At 43.3% G+C, this 24,208-nt stretch overlaps 1 long non-coding RNA gene and 3 pseudogenes across 3 annotated transcripts in view; 3 read left to right on the forward strand and 1 right to left on the reverse strand.

The window, feature by feature from the left end:
- The window catches only part of LOC138846855 (uncharacterized), a 62,252-nt gene that overhangs the window by 12,012 nt on the left and 26,032 nt on the right, over positions 1–24,208 (forward strand). The window lies entirely within an intron of this gene.
- Positions 1,562–20,313, forward strand: LOC103346192 (homeobox protein SIX4-like; annotated as a pseudogene).
- Positions 19,776–21,864, reverse strand: LOC138846851 (SURP and G-patch domain-containing protein 1 pseudogene; annotated as a pseudogene).
- On the forward strand, positions 21,796–23,918 carry LOC138846853 (protein-L-isoaspartate O-methyltransferase domain-containing protein 1 pseudogene; annotated as a pseudogene).

A 24,208-nucleotide genomic window follows, 5' to 3' on the forward strand; every position in this document is an offset into this window, starting at 1 on the left:
GAGTTTCTTGATCTCTTTGTAGATTCTGGTTATTAACCCTTTATCTGTTGCATAGTTTGCAAATATTTTTTCCCATTCTGTCGGTTGTCTCTTCACTCTCCTGACTGTTTCTTTTGCAGTACAGAAACTTCTCACTTTGATGCAATCCCAATAGTTAATTTTGGCTTTGACTGCCTGTGCCTCCCGGGTCTTTTCCAGAAACTCTTTGCCTGTGCCAATATCTTGAAGGGTTTCTCCAATGTTCTCTAGTAACTTGATGGTGTCAGGTCATAGATTTAGGTCTTTAATCCATGTTGAATGGATTTTTGTGTAAGGTGTAATGTAGGGGTCTTGCTTCATGCTTCTGCATGTGGAAATCCAGTTTTCCCAGCACCATTTATTGAATAGACTGTCCTTGCTCCAGGAATTGGTTTTAGATCCTTGATCAAATATAAGTTGGCTGTAGATGTTTGGGTTGATTTCTGGTGTTTCTATTCTGTTCCATTGGTCTATCCATCTGTTTCTGTACCAGTACCATGCTGTTTTGATTACAACTGCCCTGTAGTATGTCCTGAAACCTGGTATTGTGATGCCTCCGGCTTTGTTTTTGTTGTACAAGATTGCTTTAGCTATTCGAGGTCTCTTGTGCCTCCATATGAATTTCAGCACCAATTTTTCCAGATCTGAGAAGAAGGTCTTCGGTATCTTGATTGGTATTGCATTGAATTTATAAATTGCTTTTGGGAGAATGGACATTTTGATGATATTGATTCTTCCAATCAATGAGCATGGAAGATTTTTCCATTTCTTGGTATCCTCTTCTATTTCTTTCTTTAAGGTTTTGTAATTTTCATCGTAGAGATCTTTAACGTCCTTGGTTAAGTTTATTCCAAGGTATTTGATTGTTTTTGTAGCTATTGTGAATGGGATTGATCTTAGAAGTTCTTCCTCAGCCATGGCATTGTCTGTGTATACAAAGACTGTTGATTTTTGTGCATTGATTTTATACCCTGCTACTTTGCCAAACTCTTCTATGAGTTCCAATAGTCTCTTAGTAGAGTTCTTTGGGTCCCCTAAATAAAGAATCATGTCGTCTGCAAAGAGGGATAGTTTGAGTTCTTCCTTCCCAATTTGTATCCCTTTAATTTCTTTTTCTTGCCTAATAGCTCTGGCTAGAACCTCCAGAACTATATTGAATAGCAGTGGTGAGAGTGGACATCCCTGTCTGGTACCAGATCTCAGTGGAAATGCTTCCAACTTTTCCCCATTCAATAGGATGTTGGCTGTGGGTTTTTCATAGATTGCTTTGATTGTATTGAGGAATGTTCCTTCCAAACCCAGTTTGCTTAGAGTTTTCATCATGAACGGGTGTTGTATTTTATCAAATGCTTTCTCGGCGTCTATTGAGATAATCATATGGTTTTTCTTCTGCAGTCTGTTAATGTGGTGTATCACATTGATTGTCTTGCGCACATTAAACCATCCCTGCATACCAGGGATAAATCCCACTTGGTCTGGGTGGATGATCTTTCTGATGTGTTGTTGCATTCTATTGGCGAGAATTTTATTGAGGATTTTTGCATCCATGTTCATCAGGGATATTGGTCTGTAATTCTCTTTCAGTGCTGCATCTTTTTCCGGCTTAGGAATTAAGGTGATGCTGGCTTCATAGAAAGAATTTGGGAGGATTCCCTCTTCTTCGATTGTTCTGAATAGTTTGAGAAGAATTGGAGTTAGTTCTTCTTTAAATGTCTGGTAGAATTCAGCAGTGAATCCATCTGGTCCTGGGCTTTTCTTTGTTGGGAGGGCCTTTATTACTGTTTCAATTTCTGTATCAGTTATGGGTCTGTTTAGGTTTTCGATGTCTTCCTGGTTCAATTTAGGTAGGTTGCATGTGTCCAGGAATCTATCCATTTCTGATAGTTTTCCCTGTTTGCTGGCATACAAGTCCTTGTAGTAATTTCTGATGATTCTTTTTATTTCTGTGGTGTCTGTTGTTACGTTTCCTTTTTCATCTCTGATTTTATTGATTTGGGTCTTTTCTTTTTTTAGTTAGTTGGGCCAATGGGGTGTCAATTTTGTTTATTTTTTCAAAAAACCAGCTCCTCGTTTGGCTGATTTTTTGTAATGTGTTTTTGGATTCAATCCTGTTGATTTCTTCTCTGATTTTAATTATTTCTCTTCCCCTACTATATTTGGGTCTGGTTTCCTGTAGGTTTTCTAGATCCTTGAGGTGAATTGAAAGCTCATCTATTTGGTGCCTTTCCAATTTCTTGATGCTAGGCACCTATTGCTATAAACTTTCCTCTTAACACTGCTTTTGCTGCGTCCCATAAGTTTTGGTATGTTGTGCTGTTATACTCATTTACTTCCAGAAAGTTTTTGATTTCTCTTTTGATTTCTTCTATGACCCATTGTTCATTCAGGAGCATGTTGTTCAATCTCCATGTGTTTGCGTATGCTCTAGGGATTCCTGAGTTCCTAATTTCCAACTTCATTCCTTTATGGTCTGAGAAGCTGCATGGTATGATTCTAATTCTTTTGAATTTGCTGAGACTTGCTTTATGGCCTAGTGTGTGGTCAATCCTAGAGAAGGTTCCATGTACTGCTGAGAAGAATGTAAAGTCTTTAGCTGTAGGATTGAAAGTTCTGTATATATCTGTTAGATCCATTTGGGCTATAGTGTTGTTTAAATCTACTGTATCCTTGTTGATCTTCTGTCCTATTGATCTGTCTATTTCTGAGATGGAGTATTGAAGTCCCCCAGTACTCTTGTATTGGGGTCTAAGTCTCCCTTTAAGTCCGTTAACAAATCTTTTAGATAAACCGGTGCCCTGTAGTTAGGTGCATATACATTGATAATTGTTATATCTTCATGTTGAATTGATCCCTTAATCATTATGTAGTGTCCCTCTTTGTCTCTCTTAACGGATTTGTGGTAAAGTTTATGTTGTCTGTAATTAAGATGGCTACGCCTGCTCTTTTTTCATTTCTGTTGGCATGGTATATCTTTTTCCAGCCTTTCACTTTCAGTCTGTATGGATCTTTGTTGGAAAGATGTGTTTCTTGTAAGCAGCAAATAGATGGGTTTTGTTCCTTAACCCAATCAGCCAATCGGTGTTTTTTAACTGGACAGTTCAGGCCATTCACGTTCAATGTGACTAATGGTAAGTGGTAACTTTGCCCTGCCATTTGCCAAAGATAAGTTCTAATATATGCTTTGAATTTCCTGTGATCTTTTGCTGTGAGCTTTCCTTCCTTGGTTTCCTTCCTTTACCTTCTTTCATATTGATGACCGTGTTTCTTTGTTTCTGTGTGTAACACATCTTTATGCATCTTTTGCAGGGCTGGACAAGTGGCAACAAATTCTTTCAATTTCTGTTTGCTATGAAAAGTCTTTATTTCACCTTCATTCACAAATGATAGCTTTGCAGGATATAATATTCTGGGCTGGCAGTTTTTCTCTCTTAGTACCTGGGCTATATCTCGCCATTCCCTCCTAGCTTGTAGAGTTTCTGATGAGAAGTCAGCTGTGAGTCTGATTGGAGATCCTCTGAGAGTAATCTGACGTTTCTCTCTTGCCCATTTTAGGATATTTTCTTTATGTTTCACTGTGGAGAGTTTAATTACAACGTGTCGTGGTGAGGATCTCTTTTGGTCGTGTTTATTAGGGGTTCTGTGGGCTTCCTGTACTAGGATTTCTCTGTCCTTCTCCAAACCTGGGAGATTTTCTGCTAATATCTCACTAAAAAGGCCTTCTAATCCTTTCTCCCTCTCCATGCCTTCAGGAACTCCTAGAACCCGAATGTTGTGTTTTTTAATATTATCCTGAAAATTCCTGACAATATGTTTTAGATTCCTAATTTCCTCTTCTTTTCTTTGGTCTGACTGTATCCTTTCCTGTGCTCTGTCTTCTAAGTCTGATATTCTCTCTTCTGCTTCACCCATTCTGTTTTTAAGGCTCTCTATTGTGTTTTTCATTTGATCTATTGAATTCTTCACTTCAGTCACTATCCCAGTTTCCTGTTGTACTAGTTGTTTCGTTTCATTTTGATTCCTCCTTAATATTTCATTTTCACGAGAGAGATTTTCTATCTTGTCCATTAAGGATTTCTGTAGTTCAAGAATTTGTTTTTGAGAACTTCTTAATGTTCTTATCAATTTTTGAGATCTGCTTCTTGCATTTCTTCTATATCATCATCCTCATAATCTTGAATTGGGGTGTCTTTTTCATTTGAGGGCTTCATGGTGACTTCCTTGTTTTTATTACCTTGGTTTTTGCGTTTGTTATTTGGCATATTGGAGATATTTGGTTTCTTCACTTTGGTGCTTTTTCTTGTTATACTATGACTCTAGATTAAGTGGACTATCTGTTTTTGATGGAGCCTTAGGGCTTGAGATGGGTGTGGCCTGAGAGCTCTGTTTGGTGTGCCAAAGGTGACACTCCCAGGTTAGGCGTGGTAAACCTCTCTCTCTTTCTCTCTTTCTTTTTTTTTTGATTCAAAAGGGAAGTTATTCTGCACAACTGAACGAAGTTGGAGGTAGTTAGCAGGCAAATGATATACCCACAGGAGCCAGAGATCAGAAGCTCTTTCCCAAGGACCACACAGGGAATCTGTTCGGCCCTCATAGTGGGCTCAAATTCTCCTTCAGTCTCCCACTGGGTTGCCAAAGTTACGGAATTGTAGCGTCTCTGGAGAGTGCTCACGTGAATTCCGTGAGTTCTCTCCCCCACCATCTCTTTTTTCACAGTCTCAGTTCAGTAGCACCACAAATTTACTAGGTCCTAATCTCCTGTTAATTTGCCCTGCCCAGAGTCAGGTTTTTCTGCTAGGCGCAGGGCCGGTGCAGATCTGAGGTCGCTCTGCTTATGACGTATGTCCAAGATGGCGCCTGCTCTTTGTCTTGCTCGCCCTTGAGAGGTGAGTGGAGAGAGAGAAACCCGTGTCCGTACCAGTCACCTTTTTTTTTTCCTCTCTCCCCCACCCCCGGGGGTCGTTCCCTCTAGTCTCCTCTCCCCGCTTGCCTGCCGGTGTCTCAGGCTATTGAGGTTCGGTGCACCTCGCGTTCCAGCGCTGGTGTGTTGAGTCTGCCGCTGGTGTCCCGAACTGTGGGCTCCCATGCTCTCCACGCAGGTCCGCTCCCCTTCCAGCGCCGATGTGTGGACTCGGAGCCCTAGACGTCCCAAGTCTCCCCACTGTTGTCTGTGTGGCACGCACTCCCCTTCGAGCACTGGCACGCAGAGCCTGCAGCTTGCGCAGCTCGGTCCCGCGGCTCGGCTTCCGCGTGGTGGGCGACCTTGTTCTCCCAGTAGGTCCTCTGATTCACGACCACTCAATCCAGAAGGGTTTCCTCTGCAATATTTTCCTGGTTCTTTTTTCTGAGGTTACCGTAACTCCCCTTTTATTAAACTAAATTTTCCCGGACTATCGGTGCGTGCCCTCACTATTCCGCCATCCATGTTTGTTTCTTAAGCACAGTTTCAAGGCCTGCTCTGAAATTCTTGTTCTCTGGATCATATTTTTCCCAAGATGGTGACTCCCTTTGGGCCCTTCCTTAAGAGACTTAGCCTGACCCCTGAGACTCAGGAACCCACTGGACCCCTTCTGACCACTGGCCATGATTAAGAAATAGATGCCATTAACCCTGTGACACACCCTCTATAATGGTGCTGAAAAGAGCAGGCTATTTCAGACACAGGTGAGACCGTCAGAATGACCACCCCCACTTGCAGAAGAGGCCTCAGCGCTGCATAAACCACAAATACCTCACATCTGGCTCCAGCCCTGCAAGTCATCATGGGTCACTCACTGGGTCAGTCAGATCTAATCTGATGTACACCAGGATGAGCACTGTGATGGCAGCCAGAAGGAGGGTTCCAACCTTGTGGAGACCAGAGGCCTCAGCACTGCATAAACCACAAATACCTCACATCTGGCTCCAGCCCTGCAAGTCATCATGGGTCACTCACTGGGTCAGTCAGATCTAATCTGATGTACACCAGGATGAGCACTGTGATGGCAGCCAGAAGGAGGGTTCCAACCTTGTGGAGACCTGTCTTATCTCAAGGCAGGTGTTTCTACACATAGTCTCACAACTTTGATTAGATGCAACTTGGATGGGACTTGCTCACTGCAGGACCCCTAACCTGTCTATGACTAGGCAGATGCTCATATCCTTCTCCTCCCTAGGCTCCACCTGCTTCCCTCCTTTGCAGTGCTGCAACCAATAGGGGGAATCAGGTGAATGACCAGAGGCACTTGGAGTCTTGGGGAAGCAGTGTGGCCTGTCTGTCCTGAGGGATCCCAGAGCCCTGTGATCATGGGCACAGTACAATGTTCAGTTCTCCCTCCTTCAGGCAGTATACAGTTCTGTAATTGCTCATTCTTGGCTATGATGTCTGCTCACCCCTTTGCCTACCATACCTTCAGGGCCCACATCTGCTAAAAGCTGCAAGACAGAAATATGTGCATAAAACAGTACTGGATAACTGCAGGTAACTATTCCTCACAGAGCTCTTGTACATTTCATCAAAGGAAGATTCAGATCCACAGACAGGTGTATGGCACCTGGAATCTAGTTCCCAGAAAAGTGACTTTTGCAAAGGACAGAGACAGAGGGAGTATCAGAGTCCTTGTCCAACTTCCTTGACACATGAGAAGACCACTCCTCACACAGATTGGGATTCTGAGTATCCTCCAATGGCTACAATTTTCCACTGTGAAGGGTCATCCCCATTCCATTATAGTTCACGAAGCCTGTGAGTCTGGTGCACCCACAGCACTGAGATCAGTGCTGACTGTAATGCCTCCCTAGGGACTCATGTACCTCCACAGGCCCATATAAAAGGGAAATTTGAACCCACCCCATAGAGTCAGAAACCACTGTATTCATACTCAGCATACAATGTGCACCACTGAGGGTACAGCAAATAATACCTTCCACAGCAACCAAGAAAAATCAGGGCCACCCACCTTGGATTGACTGTCCCCAACTCTGCAGGAAATGAAGAAAGAGGGTCCTAATCACAGAGGTCCTGAAATTATCCTCCTGTGCTGAATGAACTTCCTATAACAAAATTAAGCCCCAAATCGGTAATTCATCAACAAACCAGTCTCCTCTAACTGCAGGAGAACATAGAGGGGGCACTGGACAACTGTGACATCATGGAACCAGTCCTGTCACCATGGTACACTCCTCAGATACTAGGGCCTATGTCAGTCTCCTCAACCCACACAATAAGCAAAAGCTCTGCCTCTTTGCTTCTGTCTGTCTGTAAATATGCCTTTCAAATAAATAAATACACCTTTAAAAAAGAAAGAAAAGAAATGATATGTTTGAAGACTTAGATTTGTTTTCCCTGATTTGAATGTTATGCAATGTATGCATGTCTCAAAATAGCACATGGTATCCCATAAATAGAAATATAATTTTAGTTTGATTCATAAAAATTATACTTTTTAGGCTGGTGCTGCAGCTCACTAGGCTAATTCTCTGTCTTGCAGCGCCGGCACACCGGGTTCTAGTCCCGGTCGGGGCGCCAGATTCTGTCCCGGTTGCCCCTCTTCCAGGCCAGCTCTCTGCTGTGGCCAGGGAGTGCAGTGGAGGATGGCCCAAGTGCTTGGGCCCTGCACTCCATGGGAGACCAGGAGAAGCACCTGGCTCCTGCCATTGGATCAGCGCGGTGCGCCAGCTGCGGCGGCCATTGGAGGGTGAACCAACGGCAAAGGAAGACCTTTCTCTCTGTCTCTCTCTCTCACTGTCCACTCTGCCTGTCAAAAAAAAAATATACTTTTTATCACAGTTAAAATTTAAAAATATATAATTTTAAAAACTGGAAAGTAACACCATATTAAGCACAACCAAATTCATAGAGAACACAACAGGATATAAATAAAATGTAAAACAGCTTACAATAGAAAAAATTAAAATTAAAAAATAAGGACACATTAATATCAGATTTTAAATGTTATTTTTTTCTCAAAAGATTTTAGGATCACAATAAGAATATTTGGAAAATATCAAATAAATTTAATGTATTAGCAAAAACCTCAGGAAGGAAGGTGAGCATGCAAAATTCAATGAAATTTGTTATAGGAACAAATTCAATGAAATAAAACTATTTACAAAAGCTATGGCCTGGGAAGGCAGTACAAGATGGCCCAACTCCTTGGGCCCCTGCACCAATGTGGGAGACCCAGAAGAAGCTCCTGGCTCCTGGCTTTGGATCAGCGCAGCTCCAGCTGTTGCAGCCAATTGGGGAATGAACCAACAGATGGAAGACCTCTTTCTCGCTCTTTCTCTCTCTGCCTTTCCTTCTCTCTTTGTGTAACTCTTTCAAATAAATAAATAAATCTTTTTAAAAAGCATTAAAATATAAAATACTTGGGAAAAAATAACATGTTATGTAATACCCCATATTGTGAAAAACAAAATATTACTGGTTGTATGTAAAGAAGATTCAAGTGAAGTGGAAAGTTGGAATATGTGCATTGGCTATAAAACTCAGTGTTGGGGTGGTCATTGTCATGCAGTGGGTTAAGTTGCCATTTGGGGTGCTAATTTCCCATATTAGACTACTTGGGATCAAATCCCACCTCCACATCTGATATAGCTCTCTACTTATCTGTCTAGGGGGCAGAGATTATACACTGAAAGCTTGGGGTCCTGCCACTCATGTGGGAGAGCTAGATGAATTTGTGTGTGTGTGTTTGTGTGTGTGCCCTTGTGAAAAATCACCTAGTTGAAAAATGTACTTTAAAATGGAAAGGACATAAAATAGTCAAGCTTATTTTAAGAAAGATCAAATATTGTGATTTTCAACTACCTGATACCAAGAGTTAAAAAGGGGGTATGGCATTTCGGCATAGAGCATAAAGCTACTGCCTGTGATGCTGACATCCCATAAAGGTGCTGGTTCATGTTCTGGCTGCTTCACTTCCATCCAGCTCACTGCTAATGTGCTTAGGAAAGCAGTGGAATGTGACCCAAGTGCTTGGGCCTCCGCATCCATATGGGAGACCCAGAAGAAGCTCCTGACCCCTGGCTTTAGCCTGGTTCAGCCCTGGCTGTTGTGGTTATTTGGGGAGTGAATCAGCATGTGGAAGATCTCATTCTCTCTCTCTCTCTCTCTCTCTCTCTCTCTCTCTGTGTGTGTGTGTGTGTGTGTGTGTGTGTGTTCTTCTATCTCTGGAACTCTGCTTTTTCAAATATATAATTAAGAGTCAAGAAACAAACCTGAACATTTCAGTTGACGATATTCAACTAATGAACCTCATGTAATCAAAGGGTTAAAAGTTAGACTTTTCTATAAATGGTCTCTGTGGAATGAAATTTACCTTGATCCCTGCATGGAAACACGCATATACACATTTAGAAAACTATAGAGTTCCTGGCAAAAACAAACACAACAAAATTTCAAAAACAAATTATAGAAGAAAACCATGCTGACTATAATTGAACAGTATTTCTTAGATATCAAATAAGCACACACATCACAATGGAAAATTGTTCTAAAATAAACTTTTAATATTTAATTCTTCAAAAAGCATGACATTCTGTCATTTACTTAATAAAAAAGTTCAGTGATTGATGGACCCCATAGAACCATAGTCATCACATCAGATTATATTGACTAGTAATGGTGTACATCCTAGCTTGTGTGGTTATATTTTGTGATGTCCATCAGTGACAAACTTGCCTAATGATGCATTCCCAAAATGTAGTCTCACTGTGATATAATACATGAGCATTTTATGGAAGCCATTTACTTGGGAAATAAATTCACCAAAATTTGAATTATGTATTTATATTCATTTGATTTGAAAGGCAGAGAGAGAGAGATACAGAAAGATACAAGGAGAAAAATAGAAGGGCCATCGCTGTGGTGTAGTAGGTAAAGCCACTACCTGCAGTGCTGGCATCACATACAGGCACTGGTTTGTGACCTGGCTGCTTTATTTCCAATCCAGCTCTCTGCTAAGGCCTGGGAAATCAGTGGAAGATAGTCCAAGTCCTTGGGCCCCTGCCCCCTATTGGGAGACCCAGAAGAATCTCCTGGCTCCTGGCTTCAGATCGTCCCAGTTCTGGCCACTGAGACCATTTGGGGAATGAACCAAAAGATGGAAGATTCTCTCTCTCTCTCTCTCTCTCTCTCTCTCTCTCTCTCTCTCTCTCTTTCTCTGCATCTCTGTAACTCTGCCTTCCAAATAAATAAAGAAATTTTGTGACCTTTCACACTAGCAAAAGTCCCCAAACTTGGAAAATGTTTTTATGGGGAGGAAGTTCCCTCCCTGATTGCTGTGTGGAATGCAAATTGTTACAGCTTCTGTGGATGTGGATATGAGGATGTTTAGCAAAGTGTATGTTCTTTTATGCCTTGATGCCATGATTCCACATACAGAAAATCTGTCCCATAATTATGTAAATTGACAAAAAAAGGATGATTTCACTCTCTCTCCATCTCTCCTGTGTCACACTATCCTTCAAGTAAATAAATAAACTAATAAAATTTTAAAAAATAAAATGGAAAGGGAATGTAGCAAAATTGCACATCATGTGTTAATGTGAGATATATAAATTTATAAGAAATTAACAGTCACACGAAGAAGAGAATACATATATGGACAAAAACAGATAAAAGCATTATTTTTTTCTATGTCAAAGTCCTATGGCTACTTTTTGTATGTCAAATTCCTAATGAACTTAATATCTTTTGCATTTCCAAAGATTTTAAATTAATTATGAGAGAAAGAGAGAGAGAATAAATATTCCATCTGCTGTTCCACTTCTTAAATGCTCACAACACTTGGGGTGAGATGGACTGAAGCCATGGTTCTAGAATTGAATTTAGTTTTCCCATGTGGGTGCAGGGACCACATACCTGCTGCCTCCCAGGGTATGCATTGGTAGAAAGCAGAATTGGAAACAGAGCCTGGACTCAAGCCCAGGTTCTGTGATATAGGATGTGGTCAACCCAAGCAGTTGTGGGATGTAACATAGCGGCAGGAGTGACAGGGTTGGTGGCAGAATGTCATATGTGGCAAAGGCGGGTGGTGGGGAAGGCTGTGACAGGATTTCAGATGCCAGCAGGGACATCTTAGATGCCAAAGAGAGAGATTTGCACAGAATATAGCTAATTCAAACTCCACATGCTGTATTCAGGGACGGTCCATGGTCTGGCCTTCTGGTTTGGTGTTGCTCTTACTGGCTCCATAATGATCATGTGGCTGTGCATGGCCATGACAAGTCCCAGCCACAATGCTACCAGATGTTGTGCCTGCTCCAGGCACCACAGTTTGCCAAGGCTAGGGGAATGCTTTCAGGAACATAACTGCTTTGTGAACTTGGTACTTTCTATACTATATGGACAGCTGTTGCTGCTCATGTCCTGGAGATCACCACATATCATTGTCATATCTTATATAAGATCACATCAGGAAAGCCATCATTACCAACCCCCATGCTGCCCTCTGCAACGTGACCTTGATTTGACATCTGCTGTCCCAGGCCTGTTGGGCCTGACAGCTGTACCTGGGTGGGGTGAGAGGAGAGGAATGGCTGCTAATGGGCCCAGCTGGCTGGAAACCCCATTTCAGCTACCAGGCCTTTATCACCATGGTTTGGCAAGATGCTTTTCAGTAAATTATTTATTTTTGGAAAGGAACCAGTGTCAGTTGACAGACCCTCTAAGAAACCCAGCCAGGTGGGCTCAGCCAGCAACCCCTTCTCCCCTCAGACTCAGAGGCTCAGTGGTGAGGGGTGGCCCTGATGAGTATTGAGGGAAGATTGAGGGCAAGCCTGGGGGACCCCTCTCAACCAGACATTCCCTCACATTTGAGTGTACAACCCACCCCATCAGTCCGACAGCCTCCATCCTCAGGCCCTGCTTTTGCTGCTTTGCTGTCTCTGAGTCCTTCAGATCCCTCTCTCACTCCACACCAAGAGCTGGAACAGGGGCCTGGAGGGAAGGACACTATGGGACACTTGGAGTAGACATAGAAGCATCAACATCTGTCATAGAAAGGCCTCATCCTCTTTTTTTTCACCATTTATATATTTATTTGAAAGGCAGAGTTACATCAAGGCAGAGGCAGAGAGGTCTTCCATCCACTGGTTCACTCCTCAAAGGGCCTCAACCAGTGGAGCTGGGCCAATCTGAAGCCAGGAGCCAGGATATTCTTCCAGGCCTCCCACATGGGCACAGGGGCCCAAAGACTTGGGCCATCTTCCACTGCTTTTCCAGGCCATAGCAGAGAGCTGGATCGCAAGTGGAGAAGCATGGAATCCAACCTGTGCCCATATGGGATGCTGGCACTGCAGGTGGCATCTTCACCTGCTACACCACAGCACTAGCCCCATCCCATCCACTTTACTCACAGCTAATGTTAGGCCCATGTTTCCCTCTGTACACATGGCTGCTACAGTCTCTACTGCCATGATGGCATTTTGTTCCCTACCATCCTTGGAAGAGACCAGGCAGAGACCCCATCCTCCAAGTCCAGGAAAAATAGATAAAATGAGGGGAGAACGGCAGAAAGCAGCTATCCCTTTACACTGCTTTGCTCTAGCAGCCATCTTAACAATTGCAAGTGCGGCGGACATCAAGCAGGAGAATGGGATTGAAAGTGCCTCAGAAGGGCAGGAGGCACACTGAGAAGTGGTGGGGGGGGTGTGGCGGCGGGGCTCCCACACCCCCCAACCTAGGCTCCAGCCCCTTTCCCTCTGGAGCCAGGGGACGTTGCTCCCGCTGCCACCAAGGTGAGCAGAGTGGAAGGGGCAGTGGTGGCGGAAGCGACGTGGCGATGAGCAGAGCGGTGCCCAATTAGGTACAACTCCACTTGGAACTTCTGGGCCAACACCAAAACGCCGCCGCTGTCTTCGCCACTGCTGTGGGCGCGGAGACCTCTCTCGCCTTCTCGCTAGACCATGTTCCCTACGTGAGGCGCTGCAGCAGGGGGCAACCTGGACCACCTGGCCAGGTTCCTGTGGTCAATGCCCCAGAGCAACCTGCTACATGGCAACAAGAGCCTGCTGAAGGGGCAGGTGCTCCTGGCCTTCCACTAGGGCATCTTCCCAGATGCCTGGATAAGAAACAGCATCCTGGAGAGCCCCAACCACCTGCTGCTGCAGCAGCTCTGGTACAAGGTACGCTACACCGGGAAGGTGCACCAAGAAGGTGGCCTAGGCCGAGGGACCCTGTGGCTGTGTGCCATAGACAACTACCAGCTGCACAGGACATTGCCCCTGACCTGCACCATCTGGACTGGGAGGAGATGGTGTATTGTTTCAAGGAAAACTTGCACAACATGCTCAAGGAGCTCTACAAGCAGAATCGCTACCCCTCGCCCTCCAAGAAGCTGCACCTGGCCAAGATCACCATCCTCTCCCTCATCCAGGTCAGCAACTGATTCAAGAACCAACAGCACCGTGCCTGGAACCCGTTGGAGAGCCAGTCCAAAAGTGAGTCAGATGGCAATTCCAGCAATGAAGGTGAGTCCAGCAAAGGACAGGAGGATCTGTCTCCTTACCCTCTCCAGAGTTCCTCTTATGGTGTCACCAACCTCAGCTTGTCCAGTCACATGGAGCCCACGAATTGGAAATAATGAGATATCCTTAAGTGGCTGGTGCTGTGGGCTCAGCAGGTTAACGCCCTTGCCTGAAGCACTGGTATCCCATATGGGCACCAGTTCAAGACCTGGCTGCTGCACTTTTGATCCAGCTCTCTGCTATGACCTGGGAAAGGAGTAGAAGATGGCCCATGTCCTTGGGCCCCTGCACCCATGTGGGAGACCCAGAAGAAGCTCCTGGCTTTGGATTGGTGCAGCTCCAGCTGTTTTGGCCAATTGGGGAGTGAACCATCCATTGGATAGAAGACCTCTCTCTCTCTCTCTCTCTCTGTCTCTATCTCTATTCCTGTCTCTACCTCTCTGCCTCTCCTCTCTCTGTGTAACTCTGACTTGCAATAAAGAAATAAATCTTTAAAAAAAGATATCCTTAAGCTATTCTGGAGTTTTGTTGAATGGAAGCTTAGTACCTGCAATTACTTTGCCTGTTTTCCTTAATGGTAACTATTTCATTCAGGGACCCAGTGGAGTCATCCTAAATGGATTAAATGTGAGAAATACACAGTGTCCTTAGCCCACCAAAAATGTCAACCAACATTGTGAACAATGGTATCTCCATGATGGACATCCTGGGGCCCACATCCTGGGATGTGAAGGAATTCAATGTGCTGCAGTGTTCTGCAGCCAACTTGGCATCCACCACCTCCTACAGCCCCAGTGTCCAAGTGTCATTCCCAGGGTTCATCCCCAGTGCTGAGATGAAAAGAGAAGGCATTCAAACAGTGGCTTCCCTGGAGGGAAGCTCTGTGGTGACTTTCACTACCCCAGGGCAAATCAACCAGTACGGCATTGTCCAGATCCCCAATTCCAGAGCCAAGGGCCAGTTTCTTAATTGGAGCATTGGATTCTCTCCACTGCAGTTGCTGCCTGTCTCAGTGGCAGCTTCACCAAGTAACAGTTCCATAAATTCAAGCACTTCAGACTAGAGCACATTCACCAGCGAGTCCACCCCAGTGCAGCAAGGCAAGGTTTTCTTAAGCTGTCTCACTCCAAGTGCAGTGGTATACACTGTTAGTATTTCTGGCCAGACTTTGGGATCTGTGAAACAGGAAGGCTTGGAAAGGAGCCTGGTGTTTTCTCAGTTGATGGCCATCAATCAGAATGCTCAGGAAATACAAACCTGTCATCTGAAAAATCCCTCAAGGAGTGGCCTTCACCCTCTGGCCTCTTTGTTGGTGAATGTGTCCCTAACTCAGTTTTTCTCTGACTCCACCTGCGCTGCTAACTTCCACTGAGCTCAACCCTGACATCACTGATAACCAGCCAATGCCTGCACCTGTGGCAGGCAAATCCGCAGGGGTGGCGGTCAGCAATGCTAACTATGCAACTCTTCAGAACTGCTCCCTCATTACTGGCCAGGACCTGTTGTCCATGCCCTGGGGGAAATTGTTCCTACCTCTGAAGACCAGATGGGCCATGCCTCCATAGCAGTGCACCAGAATTTTGTCAGAGAACACCATTTGGTTCTGCAATCAGTAGCTAACCTAAAAGAGAACCTCTTATCAGATTCTGAGAACAAAGCAACAAGCAGCCTAATTATGCTGGACACCAAATCTAAATATGTGCTAGATGGCATGATTGAGACTGTGTGTGAAGACCTGGAAACAGACAAAATAGAGCTTGCTATGCTCCAAACTGTCCAGTTGGATGAAGATATACAAGGCTTATAAACTTCGTGTGTCCCTCCTCTCCCTTTTTGGCATCAGAGGCAGATGTTGTCCTGAAGCCCTGAGAACACAAAGAATTTCCCCATTCAAAGGAAAACTATGCTTTTACAAGCATATGCATTCAAGAGACTTTAGATCTGCACAAAGATCACAGTTAATTATATAGAGTACAACTGCATTACTGCAGCCTTTTTGTTCACATACAATGATCTCTTTTAAATTGATGGAGACAAAAGAATCAGATGAAATGTCTCAAGGCAAAGTTTTACCCTTTATTGACAATATCATTCTAAAGTGAAAATGGAACTTAATAATTTTTTAAATTAAAAATGTTTACATGTAACACAGAAAACTAAATACAGCTGCAGACCATTAGAAACAATGCAATTATTTTTGTTTACCTTTATACCATGGCCATTGATAAAGTTAAGCATAAATTGTACTCCAAACTGTTCTAAGGGTGTCTTTTTAAAGTTCAGTGGCTTAATTATATATTTGTGTGTAGGTAGAGAGAGACACACTTCTCTTTTTCAGCATCTTTGGCTTAGGTCTCTGCACATTTGCAAATGTGATTGCTTATAGCTCAGTGTAGCTGAGCAAGCTGGAAACTCCAAGAAAAACTCTGAAAAAACTTCACTGTGAATGTAAATATATGAGTTCTACATGCAGGCTTTGAGTAATTGCAGTGAATTTTATTTATATTATATATTTTCCTCTTACACTTCAGGCACTATGAATTGAAAAGATAAATGTTTTCTTACTGTTTATTTTTATTGTTTGAACAGGAAGTGAACATAGTTGCTTCCAACAAAGTTTTACTTTTTATAGGATTTTAAAAGCAATGACTTTTTTAACAGGAGTCTCTTTAGGTCAATATTAATAACGTTGAAATCAGAAATCTAACACCTAATGTTGGAATTTGGTAATTTTTTCAAATCTTTGTTCTTTAGTTAGCAACTCTGATTCATTTAAATATGTTTTCTATAGAATTCTGCATGCCTTGTTACTTTGTGGCCTTTTAATTAGTAGTAACATATGGAACTGTCCATGGAAGCACTGATGGTTCTTTTCTAGTCTAACAGTGTTAATTTCATCACAGAATTTTTCACTAAATTTTAAGTATAAAGTTTATAATGCAAATTGATGAACAGCTAATTATTGTTGCTACTTTCTACTCCACTGAAAATAAGAACAGCATTATAGATACCACATAAAAGCAATTCTTCAGGCTATGAAAACACCATTATAGAGTTAAGAAAGAATTTGTAAATTCTCTTGAGCAAAATCCTGTTGAAACTTCATTCTAAATGTTTTTGAAACAGTTGTTAAGCAATGATACATGACTCTTGTTTGCACTATATTATCATGTCTTCTTTAAAAGTAAATATTTTTTGTTTCTGTAAAAAATGAATAGAGGAAATCTGTGTTTCAAACAATAAATAAGGTATATAAAATGTAAAATCATGTGACATTTAAACAGGTACAAAAGCACTTTATAGAATTATAATTCTCTCTCTCTCTATATATATATATCAATTGGATACAGTAACAAAATGGAGACAAGTAACTATTATTCTGTTGTTGGTTCTGAAACAATGAAGTATAAACTCATTTATTTGATGTGTGGAATATCTCTGAAAGAGTGGAGATTGAAGTGTTATGCACTGCCTTTAAGGGTGAAGACATACATAATTGAACAGCAAGGAATACTGTTTTTTTTTTTTTTGAGAGAGTGAGAGAGAGAGAGAGAGAGAGAAAGGTCTTCCTTCTGTTGGTTCACCTTCCAAATGACCGCTACAGCTGGCACTGCGCTGATCTGAAGCCAGGAACCAGGTGCTTCCTCCTCGTCTCCCTCATGGGTGCAGGGGCCCAAGCACTTGGGCCATCCTCCACTATCTTCCCAGGCCACAGCAGAGAACTGGACTGGAAAAGGAGCAGCTGGGACTAGAAGCTGGTGCCCATATGGGATGCCTGTGCCGCAGGTGGAGGATTAACCAAGTGAGCCACGGCACCAGCCCCGGGAATACTGTTTTTCATTATGTTGATATCTTACAAAATAAATAAAAATATTTAAATCATTAAAGTTAGAGCATCTTATCAACACCATCACACCACACTCCTTATAAATCTCCCAAATTCATCATCTGTATATAGGAAAATGATTTTTACCTAAAATCATGCACACTATAGGTAATCTTCTTTATTTTTAACATCTATTTTGATCTTCTGCTTTGTTTCATATTGTCTGTTTTCAAATACACTTATTTTTCATTTAGAGTCATATTTTTGGCCCTATGCTTTAATGTTAATTTTCCATGTTATATCTTAAATGTATTAATATTTGATTATTATTTTCAATTCATATTTGCCTTTTTAATTTTATTTTTAAATAGAGAACAGGGTGAACTTTGAACATTTTGCTATATTTTTTCATGTGTATCAACGTGACATGTAAAATCTGTTAGCATATCTTGCTTAATAACTTACAATTCATATGAAAAAATATCTATTGTGATGTATTCTCTTGAAAAATAAGATGAAATAATTGAGATAATTTTGTTGGAATGCTCATTATAAAGGAAAAACCTTTGGCTGCAAAATCATTTTCCTTATTCCTTCCTGAAACACAGTATGCTAGTCATACAGCAGCTATTATGTAGCCATGAGGTAAGATTATGGAGACTATAAGCCACATTGTCAGGATCATGTCAATGTTACATTCTCAGACTACTATATTAGTCCCAAATCATATAATTTGGGGAGCTTGTTACACAGAAAAATAAAATGATTTAGATAAGCCTATGACTTCAATTATCTATTATGTTCAATCAAGTTTATTATTATTATTATTATTTTTTGACAGGCAGAGTGGACAGTGAGAGAGAGAGACAGAGAGAAAGGTCTTCCTTTGCCATTGGTTCACCCTCCAATGGCCGCCGCGGCTGGCACGCTGCGGCTGGCACACCACGCTGATCCGATGGCAGGAGCCAGGTGCTTATCCTGGTCTCCCATGGGGTGCAGGGCCCAAGTACTTGGGCCATCCTCCACTGCACTCCCTGGCCACAGCAGAGAGCTGGCCTGGAAGAGGGGCAACCGGGAAAGAATCCAGCACCCCGACCGGGACTAGAACCCGGTGTGCCGGCACCGCAAGGCAGAGGATTAGCCTAGTGAGCCGTGGCCCCGGCCAAGTTTATTCTTAACTGAATGGAAACAGTATTATTTTATTTTATTTATTATTTAATTATAATTATTATAAATCATCCTCCTTATCTCTTACCCAGGTTGTCCCTTATGATATTTTAGTCTCCAACAAATGAGGCATTAAGTCCCTCTGGTAATGAGGAAAAGATTTTCCAGTAGCTGTCTCCTCTCAGTTTCAACATAATCCTAGTATTACTTCAGGAGTAAAACTTTGAGAAAGATCTTCCAAGTCATACAGATATCTTGCAGACTATAATATCTTTTAAAATCTAAAATGACACTTGTTCCTCTTATCTGTTCTATTAAAAGACACTATTGGTTATAATTAATCTAAACCAAAAACAGCAGTATTATTTTTACTTCAGTATCAGTTCACTTATGTGCTTTTTTTTTCTTTTTCTACAATAAAGACAAGTATAGAGAAAGCAATTTTCAAGACATTTCTTACAATTTTCCCTTTAGATTAATTAACAGATGGCAGTGAGAGAGCAGGAGAAATTAAGAAAAGATATTATAATTTAAATAAGTATCTATGAAGGGGCATGCTAACACTTGCCTGTTAGTTACACATGTTCAATTCCTGCTAGTAATGCCTAGCTCATTTTTATCACTTATTTACCCACAAAATAATTATCTTAGGGTAACTGCTGTAGCGCATCAGGTTAGGCTGACACTTAGAATGTACACGTCAATCCACCGTCCTGATATTTATTTGTGAGGAAGCAGATATTGGCTCAACTAGATGGGTTCCTGCCACAGATATAGGAAACCTGGGTGGAGTTTATGCCTCCTGGCTTTGACCTAGCCCAGCTGAAGCTACTGAGGGAATTTGGGGAGTAGAACTGAAAATAAGATTCATTCTCAATCTCATTCTCATTCTCATTCCCATTCATTTCTCTCTCTCTCTTTCTCTCTCCCCCCTATCTCTACCATCCTGCTCTTCCAAAAAATAAATGCATTTTTTAAAGATTTGTTTATTTTCTTTGAAAGGCAGAGTTACAGAGAGGCAGAGGCAGAGAGAGAAAAGTCTTCCATCTGCTGGTTCACTCTGCAAATGTCTGCAAGGGCTGGAGCTGGGCTGATCTAAAGCCAGTAGCAAGGAGCTCCTTCCAGGTCCCCTATGTGGCTGCAGAGGCCCATGGACTTGGATCATCTTCCACTCCTTTCCCAGGCCAGAGCAGAGAGCTGGGCTGTAAGTGGAGCATCCTGGACTCAAACTGGTGCCCATATGGAATGTGGGCACTGCAGGCCACAGCTTTACCCACTATGCCACAGAGCCAGCCCCAATGAATACATTTTTAAAAGAATACTTTTTTTTTTTTTTGAGCACTGAGACTTTAATACACAGCACGACACTGGTGACGGCAGGGGCGGGCGCAGCGCGGCCACGTTCCACGGTCCAGGACCGGTGCTGGGAAAGCCGCCTGCGCAGCTGTCAGTAGTACGGCCGCCTTGGGTTGTTCAGGGGGTTGGGCCGGAAGCGGTAGGCCAGCATCATCCTCTTGCAGAAAGCCTCGTACTCGTCGTCCTCCTTGGAGAGCTCAGCCGGCCGGTCGATGCCGAAGCCGGCGCCGTCCACGGTGGTGGTGCCCTTGCTGACCGGGTTCTTGATGCCCTGGCCCTCGGAGCCCAGCCCCTCGCCCTCCTTCCAGCCCATCTTCATGAGCATCTGGTAGCCGATGTTCTCCACGGTCAGCTTGAACTCCTTGTACTCCGAGTAGTCGGGCTCGCGGCCCTCCTTCAGCGCCTTGAAGGTCTCCATGAACTTGTCCAGCTCGTCGGGTAGCAGGAAGTCTCCGATGAAGTGCTTGCCCCGGCCCATCTTGGTCAACTGCTCGGCCCACTCCCGCGTCTTGTCCATCTCCATGCGGCGCAGCCGGTGCTCCCAGGTGCCCAGCTCGCTGTCCACCTCCTCCTCGCTGTCGTAGCCGTGCTGGTGCTGCTGCAGCGCCTTCTCCCACAGCAGCTGCATGTCCTGCATGGCCCGCTTGTGCTGCATGATCATGTCGTACATCTGCTGCATCTCCTGCTGCTCCTTCAGCTGCTTCTTCTGGGCGTCTGACAGCTCCGTGACGCCCACCAGACCCACGGGCTTCCCCTTCTCGTAGCCGAGCCCCTTGAGGTCCTGAACTGAGAGAGGCGAGGGCGAGGCGTCCACCTCTCCCTGCACCAGCTCCGCAGTGGGGAGCTCCACCTTGTCCTCCTCGGGTCCCCACCTGCTCTTCCGCTTTCTTTTCACGGCGGCCATGGCGGAGGCCGGCTTCCCGGGGGCAGCCGGCGCGGGGGCAGTGGCCGGCGCGGGGGCCCATGAGGTGGGGCAGGTGGCGGCAGGGGGCGAGGCCCCCGACGGGGCGTCAGGAGGGGACGTGTGCTTCGGGCTGGGCTCAGGTGCTGGGGGGGTGCCTGTGGAGCCGGCCTTGGCGCTCCGGAACTCCTCTAGCTTCTGCCGGAAGTACTTGTACCCCTGGCTGTTGGGTTCGTACAGAAAGCTGAATGCCTGGTTCTCGCGGTTGTTCTGGAGGGCGATGGTTTCCACCTCGGGACCCCCGTCCGCTATGAACCTGGCCAGCTTTTCTGCGAGGCTCTTGGCCTCCTGGTCCTCTGGGGGTGAAACTTTCTGAGAGGCTCCCTGGGACTTCTGCGCCTCCTTCCTCATCTCAGCCACCTTCTTTCTGTAGTAGAGGAATTCCCTGCTATTATTATCGTGTAAAAACGCAAACGCTGGGTTATCCTTGTAGTCCTTCATAGCTACTTTTTCTAACTCGGGGTCTCCTTCTGCCACAAAGCGGGCCAATTTCTCTATCACTTTCCGAGTCTCGGCTCCCTCTGGGGGTGAAACTTTGATCTCCAGCCACTGCTCCTAGTCCTCCTCCTCATCGGGGGACTGGAAGACGCTGGGCCGCTGGGCCACGGGCAGCTGCTTGGCGTGCGAGTAGTTCCTCACCTGGCCCGGGGCGCTGCCCAGCCCCAGGCCTGCTGCTTGCCGAGCAGCAGGGGCCTCTTGCCAGCGCTGGGCGGGGGTGTGCTGGGCGGGCGCCGGCTGTGCTGGCGGTGGCGTCTGTGGTGGTCTGTGCCTTCTGCAACTTCAGGAACTGCTGCAAGAAGCTGCCGTCATTGGCGAATTTGTTAGAGACGCAAGAAGAGTTGTGTGCGTTCGCGACTTCTCCGGGATGCGGGGGCTGAGGGCTGGCCGCCTGGCTCTGCTTAGCTTTCTGCTCCATTCTGGCCTCGATTTCCCGCTTCTTCTGCGCGATGAGCTCTTCTTGGTGCAGGGTGTTCATGTTCATCTTTGCAGACTTGGGGGGAGCGACCCCAAACCACCGGTTAGCCTTACCTGCAACATCCCGGTTGTCCATCTTGAGACTCCAAGAATACATTTTTAAAAGGCAGCGGTGTTGTGGTGGTAGTGGCAGCCAGCTGCCAGGGTCTCAGGAGCCTGGCCCTGCACATTGCTGCTGTGGGCTGGACCGACAGCCATGCCACAGGTCTTTTGGAACAAATCATGGGATGCAGCTTCATTCAGATGTGGTAGAATATGCCAAGGAAAAATTTGGGTGCTTTATAAAAATAGTGATAGCTTTGATAAATTTGAGTTCTGTGAACCTTCATTGGTGGTTGGTAATTGCCTGCAGAGATCATCTGACAGACATCAGTACGATCAGATTTATTGTGATTCTAGAGTCCAGAAAAAACTACATGAACATTTTACTGAATGTGGGAGGCATACTAGTCATGCTTACAGAAAATCAGTTAACACAGATTATGCTAACTGGAGAAACTACTTGGGAAAGTAAAAATAACCTTGCTATTTCATTTGCTCCACTTGTGCACCAAAGTGAGAATGATTATGGCAAGCTTGCCATTGTTGGACTGCCTCCCTGACCTGTCAGAAAACTGCAGGACTTGTCCAGTATTTACATTTGCTGCAAACTTAGAACTTTCATAAATGATAAGATGCAGGCCAAAGGGATTTCCCAAAAGGAAAAGAAAGAGAGTGAAACAGAATTAATAGGCAAGTCATTGTAGGTAATAAGCTTATTCCTCAACCTCTAGACAGTGAGGAGGATGAGAAAATGGAAGATTAGATAAAAGAGAAAGACTACAGTGAAGCCGTGAAGCCAGAAGAGCCTCCTCAGAATTCACTGAGACAGCAAACATGAAGCTGCCCCTCGTTGAGTCTTTAAAAATTTACTTGACATATTTTAGAAATAAATTACAGATTGATAAGAAAGAACGACTCCTGATAATTCCTGTAGTCTCAAACCTGTAACATTTGCTAGAAGTTAAGAGAATTATTTCTTTCATAAGAGTGAATTATAGTGGGGCAAAAAGTATAACCTGTTTCTCTCAGTAGCAAAAATGATGTATTCAGTCATTAAAAAGAATCTCTTTTATAAAATCTATTTTTTTAAATCTTGGAAAAATGCTATTTATCTCAGACTGATTTGAAAGTAGAATACAACCATAGTCAAGACCTTGTGACCTATAAATCCTTTTTCTGACTCCTTATGGATTCATAATAGTGAAGCTTAGATGTAATTTTATGTAAGGTTTAAATCATTGTTAAGCATATAAATCTGGTTTGAACAGTAGTTATTTTATTTCCTCTACAAAAACTTTCTTATAAGGAAAACAAATGCTTTATAGACCTATTTGCCTTACTTTGTTGCATCATTATTTCTGTGTTGCTGTAGATATATTGCAAGCAATATATGTGTGCACCAATAATGCAACATCACACTAGGACCACAAGGAGTCATAACTTTATGTAATTTTTAGAACTTTCACATGAGTAACATACCTGTATAGACACAATTAAAATTAGGCAACCTGTGCAAACCCAGCAATGCATTCTACACAATCCAAACAACCTAAATAACTATTGCATCTCCAAGATGAGGCTTATATCCTTTGACAGCTCCAGGAATCCAACTGGAAACATCAAAGTCAAAAGAATTAATTTACAACTCTGAATCTAAAAACAAGTCTATCAAAGATGTCAGAGGTTTAAAACACTTGGTCAAAACAGGAACTCAGACCATTCTGAAAAATAACAATCATCTATCCAGATAAGGTGTTTCAGCCAGAGCTATATATAAACTAGATTTAACCAGTCACAAAGTGATCAATCAAATATTTCAGAATGAGTAGATACTCCAGAAAAATCTTAACTCTTTTAAGACTCAGGTATTTTAATTTTAGATTATTTGTTTTTATTGTCACACAATAGTTGTACATTTTATAGGGTACAATGTAACATTTTGATATATGCAAACATTGTATTGATCAAATTAGAATAATTAGCATCTATTGCTTCATATATTCAAGATTTCTTTGAAGTAACAACATTCAAATGTCTTTCTTCTAGCTATTTAGAAATATACAATATGTTATTGTTAACTATTTTTACCCTACTCTGTGCAAGAGAACACCAAGTTTTTTTTTACAATAAGAAAAAATAACTTTAATTAAATAAATTACATCTGAGGTTTTTTTTTTTTTTACCTTTTTTGAGAAACTTAACTTACTTTAAAGGAGAACCCAAGAATAATACATCTGTTGCGAGTACTTAGATATAACTATAGTTTATGAGACATAAGAATAAATTCCACTTAATACACTTAAAAAAAGTAAATCTTTGAGAACAAGTTTTACTACTAACTCTCATAATACAACTCTCGGAGGACAGAAGTCCTCCATGGGAAGTTAGTGCACAGTGACACTTGTTAATTTAAC

This window comes from Oryctolagus cuniculus, chromosome 19 (genome assembly GCF_964237555.1).
Source record: "Oryctolagus cuniculus chromosome 19, mOryCun1.1, whole genome shotgun sequence".
NCBI classification, from domain to species: domain Eukaryota; kingdom Metazoa; phylum Chordata; class Mammalia; order Lagomorpha; family Leporidae; genus Oryctolagus; species Oryctolagus cuniculus.